Below are 6,000 nucleotides of genomic sequence, written 5' to 3' on the forward strand. Positions count from 1 at the left end.
CTTCTTTGCATTTTCTTTTCCTTCTGGGGTGATTCCCAGGCCAGAGGAATCGGAAACTCAAACACTCATCATTTAGTAATCATTTTCTTTTCTTTTGCCTGAACTTGTATTGGTATTTGGAAACTTGCAAGGCCAAAGTTCCTCAGAAGTAGAAGGCAGATGGAATTCTTAAAATCTTCGAATTCATCTCCTTTACCCATTTGGTCATCTTTTAAGAAAGTAAGAAAGAGTAATTTGGGACCAAAGTGCTTCCTCTCAGATGGATTTAGTTCACCCAGCTCCCCCTCTCACAGCTGCCCCTTGAGTATGTGTCTCTGGACTGAGTGGGAAAAGTGTGGCCCAGGCCCCTTTACACTGGCCACTTTTAAGCATCATTAAATTTCAGTTTCAGGGGCCTATGCAACATGCCTCCTTTCTGTGGCGAATATGTTGGGCCACCAGTTCTAGTTGACATTCTGGGCCCCAAAGTGTCTAGAGAGAGTCTTGTCTTCTCTATGGAGTCCCGAGAGACTGCATCATGTCCTTTGCTTTCTGTCAGTGCATATACCCTCTCTGTGTGCACAGTGCTGTCCACATAACCATCCTCGACGCTTCCCTAAGCTTTCCCCTCCTGTTTGTCCTTCTGGAAAAATAGAACACATCTTAGTTAAGCTATAGTCGCATTATTCAGTTGCATTTGTCCCTGCTACAGGATCAGGAAGACATAAATTACACTTAGAACAACACTTGGAAACATCTAATGAGGGCATATTTAAGTATCCAATCTGGCAGTTTATCTAAAAGAATGTTTTCTTTTCACCTAGGGAAGCAAAACCTGAATACCAGAGCGTCCACAGTGAAATTATCCTTCTGGGGGAAGCACATTGCCACCAAATACATCACTCACCACCTGTTCCTGGTGTCTGCAAAGAAGATGTGTAATTTTTCCAAGGTTTAGAGAGTCACTGTTTACAGCTGTGCATGTGTAATTGTACCAATTGCAGTTCTTCTAAGGGAGTAGTTTGGAAGCATGGCTTGAGCTTGGAGTTCTCTTTTCCTAACCCAAACTTCTTTATCAAGCAGAATCCCCCCAAAGCCTCTTTTCTGACATGTTTTTCAGTACAAACACAAAGCAAGGTCAAGGACTCAGTGGTTGGGGAATTTGTTTTTCAGAAAGAAATCAAACAGCAAGCATATGTTCATAGCATTTACCCTTTCCCGGTCTATTTCCCTGCTAAGAAGGTGGGACTTTCAGTATCTTGACATCATTTGTATTGTCATTGAACTTAAATTTTGGACCCTTTATTCTTGGGAGTTGCCATTAGATTCTGGGAGATTTGCATTCTTTGTTTCTTACTTTTGCCTGTATGGACAGATTTCTTTGTAGCAGTTAATCTTCATGTGTGTAGGTTTTCCCCAGGTTACATGTTGCATTTCTGAGATTTGGGGTCTCCTTTTGGGAATGAGGCTGCAGCTCTTACGGCTTGGCCATCAGGCTCTTTGAAAGCACAGGCATGTTCAGAGGTCCCTTATTGGTGGAAACAGAACATTCTAAGTATTCCCTAGAGTTAGTGGCCTAGACCAGGGCATCCACAGTCTTTTCTGTTTTCTCTTATGTTTGCTTTTTTATTAATCCTCCGTTATCACAGGTGACCCGTGCAGACTTAACTCTCTTGGAGAGGAGCTCACGCTGTCATTTTCATTTATCAAATATCAAAATCAACCATTTTGCCTCCATCTGCCTAAATGAACTCTCTTGTTCCCCATCCTTGGATGTGTAAGGGGCATCTAAGGGCACTTTTACAAAACACTCATTCAGAATGTAAGACCTCCTGGCCCTTTAAAGAGAGCAGTTGTACGTGTTCCCCTCAAGTAATACTGTATTGTGCCCAGAAAGTTGCTGTTGGCGCCCTGTGGTCACTACAGGCATTTGTGTTGGAATCTGCATGCTCTTTAACCAAAACAGGTCAGGACACTGTCATTGTCATTGGGCTGACCAGTGAGATGACCTCATCCCAGCTGTGGACTGGGAGAAAAGACGAATGCAGAGGACGGTGCCAGATGTGGAAACCCCTGGAATAGCAGGACAATACAAGAGGCTGGCAGGCCGGCGCCTCATTTAGCTTATTTACAGTATTTTCTATAGAGGTGATATCTTATGATAAAATCCATCAAAGCCAAAACTGTATGATTTTATTTTCCATAAAAATACCAAAGATATAAGAAGATTCAGAAAGGGGTAGTAATGTGGATATCAGAAAATGTTCTCTTTTTTCCCTAGTATTGTTATCGACTCCAACAACTCATCATTTTAAACTGATCCCACCCAGAAAAATAGGTAAATAATTATAAGGGCGACATGATGGTTGAGGGAAAGAAAGAACAATGTTAAAAGCCAAACCCACCCACATTTACCTTCTGGGTAAAGAAATCCAAATTCAGAAGCCGACCTTTAGGAGAATGGTGGGCACCCCAGATGATTATCTGATGAGCATAATTTTTCCACAGTGGAAAGAACTGTCATTTTTCTTAGTAACGCGCTACAGGTCTTCACCCAAATGGCTAGACTTTATTATTTTAAAGCATAACACTCAAGGTGAGTTTCAATTTTCAGAAGCAGCAAAATGTGGGGAAGAAGCAGTTTTTATTTTGTTGTCTTCTAATCTCAGGTCATCTGTCCTCGTGTACTGTCAACATGTGGGGAGGTAAGAGTGGGGCTACTGTAGAATGCACAGCTGCCATGTGGGAAACCCGGGTTCGAGTCCCTGCCCATGCACCCCCCCTCCCAAAAAAAGGACCCCGCCCCCAGCCCTCGTCAACCCGCAGTCTCAGTATTGGGCTGTCCTGTATCATTCTCTACAACTCCAAATCTGCACCCATTAGAGACTTGAGAACTTTGGATGCAGTGAAAACATGAGAACCCTAAACGGTCCAAGAATCCTGGAAATTTTGTAGCCAACAGCATCTGTAAAACCCAGGCTCTTGCTCTATGCACTCACACCCCTAACAGAGCTGGGGGAGGTGGGATGGTGAGAAGAGAGCCATGCATTTTCACTTTTAAGGGTGAATCATTTGGAAGAAAATGTACAAATCCGTATGTGATGGGCAAACCACGTGGAGCCTTCCATCAGTGGAGACCGGACTGATCCTCATTCAGGTTTCCAGTGATGAGTGACATAGGTGAGAGTCAGGCTCTTCCAATAGTTATGACACTGCAGCTCCAGAGCCCCCCTGCCTGGGTTTCACACAGGTCTAGGTGGGAGGGAGACGGTAAAGGGAAACTGCAATGGATGGTGTGCCTGCTGTGAAGCAGGCACACAAAGGGATGCTTAGGCAACAGAGTCATTTCTGGTGCCTTCTCCACAAGCATAAAGAGGCTGTGGTGAATTCCAGTAGTTGGATGTTTGCCATTAAACCAAATTTAACAGCTGGGGCTTCACAGCACCCATTTTTAGAACAGCACCTTAGAATTACCTACAGCAACAATTTGTAGTGCTCTTGGCTAATCTCTTTGTAAATGTCGTCTGATGAGGTCCTATTAAGAAAATGTGGGCAGTTTATCTTTTTACATCACACCTGTGGGGGGGGTATTTATTTATTTATTTGCATGGGCAGGCACCGGGAATCGAACCTGGGTCTCTGGCATGGCAGGCAAGAACTCTGCTACTGAGCCACCGTCACACCGCCTTATGGGGTTTGTTTTTGAGTTTCACATTTATTTTCTGAGCTGAAATGTGAACTGAAATGATGTTTTAATAGAATGACAGGGATTTTTAGAGGAAAAATGTTTTCTTCATATAATTAATTTACACAGTTAGAGCCTATTCCCTGCTCTACAGAATCATCAGATTGGATCATTTAAGGCTAAAGGATATGCTAGGGATCTAGTTTAAATTCTTTATTTAAATACATGCACATTTTTTTCTACATATTTTGTGAAAATCTCAATGAAATTTTAGGCATCACTTCCATATGGAACTGAACCTTATTTTAGTAAAATAAGGAGACTTACCCCAGCTTCCTTTGTATTTCAGCCTAAGAGCTAAAAATGCTGCTTCCATTGATTAATCCTGTCTTTGTATGAAAAAAAAACACAGCACTTCTTTTCTTAGATTCTGTGAATTTTATGGAAGGCAATTTTATTTGTACACATGATTGATTGTTTTCCTAATGTTGCACCTCAAATTTATTTTTAACCATGTTCATTGTTTTAAAAAAAATGCTTTGGGGCAAGTGGAAATGTGCCTGATTTTTACAATCCCTTGATCCTAGAATGAAGTAATTTCACATGCTGGTTAGGAATCCCTGACTCCTTTTCTGGCACCTGGAATATTCTGAGATGAGAGGGATGCCCTTCTAAACTCATCTCAGTGCTGTTCAATTTAGTTGGAGGCTTTGAAACTCTGGAGAGTTTGAAATGGAAGGATGAGTGCTATTGTGTGGATTCCCTTATGGATGTCCTCATTTTCCTGCCACATGTAGTGTGTGCTGCTAGCTTTTACTGGTGGAATTCATCTCTTCAGGGGCTGCATTATTTCTCTATGAATGAAGTAGGCTAAACTGTAGAGTACGGAATTCATTAGAAGTTCATAAAGGAAGAACCTAAGAAGGCGGTGGGTGGCATGTTTCCATGCATTTGAGGTGAATGTTAAATTAAGTTTGGGCCCTGAGAATTTTGTGCCTATCAGCTGCTTGAAGGAAAGAAGGAACCGGGCATGTATTTAACTTTGTGTTTTCCTATACGGAGATGTGTGGGGCAGCTTCTTTAAAGCAAAAACATTCCCCATCACTGTATGGGGAAAGGAAAATTGTGAGTATCAAAGGATAACTCCAGTAAAGCTCCAGGGTTGTATTTAAAACACCTGTTTTATGGGGACGCACATCCTTGGTGTCCTTCTCTGTTGACTTTAATGCCCCTCAGGTAATTTCATTTTAGTTTAACTTTCCTGTTCTCCTGGTTGCATGTGTGGTGTGTGCGTGTGTGCGTGTGTGTGTTTCAACTACTCTGTATCACGATTGGTCAGGTTATCTCAAAATCCTTAAATTTAAGGAGCTAGCTTAAAGTACAGGACTTATGGTAGATCCAAGCATGGATATGATATAGGTTGTTTTTTACAATTTCTAGAAATGTACCAGAGTGAGGACTAATGTGGCTTTAAAGAAGTCGTGTTTGTTTTTAACATTTGAAGAAGCCGCCTGCCTGAATCCCTATTCTAGAAAAATTCACCTTCTCATTCAAAGACCATTGATAGGGCATACTCAGTACCCTGTGTGGTTGGCCTCCATCAGTCAATAAACGAGGAATTACAGTAATTACCAAAGGTGGGGTAATTTTGCCTTATATAGCTCATTCTATGGTGAAATTCCCAATCATAGTATTTAACTTTATAATGTCCTTCCTCCTTTCTGATCCTAAAGTACAGTAAAGGAAGAGTAAGGTTCTAATGTGCTATGAAATGTTTAATATTTCTTTGAATCAGTGTCTTTGACCAAGGAAATGGCTGAGCTGTTGAACCAAGCGGTTGTTACAGAGTAGTTAGCACTCTGGCTCCCTTCTCGCCACCTCAAAAGGAAAATGAAATTGGGAGAGTAAGTCAAACTTGAGCTTGTCCATTGCCGAGGAGCTTTCACTTGGTTTTCCATCTCGGGATACTCCAGTTTCACACCAATACTGAAGAGGAAGGAACAAGCTGCAAACCCTGTAACTGGTTTCAGGATGTTTGTGAGTGTGTATGTAAAAACCACACACTGTGTGTCATGTCCCATGTTGTGTTTATCTGTGAACTGATTCAAACAACAATTGGAAGAAAGACAGCGAGAATGGCAGGAAAAAAAAATCAAAACAACTACAGAAAGCTCCCAGCCATCTTTTTTCTCAGTCAAAGTGCTTGCTATGACTCTCATAGCTAAACTTGACAAGGAACATTAAGTATTCAGGAGCAGGATGCCCTTGAAAGCAACGGTGTATTGATCTCATAAGAAAATGTACAACCAATAAAAGACATTTTAAAAAGTGCAGTG

Source organism: Tamandua tetradactyla, chromosome 6 (genome assembly GCF_023851605.1).
Source record: "Tamandua tetradactyla isolate mTamTet1 chromosome 6, mTamTet1.pri, whole genome shotgun sequence".
Taxonomy (NCBI): domain Eukaryota; kingdom Metazoa; phylum Chordata; class Mammalia; order Pilosa; family Myrmecophagidae; genus Tamandua; species Tamandua tetradactyla.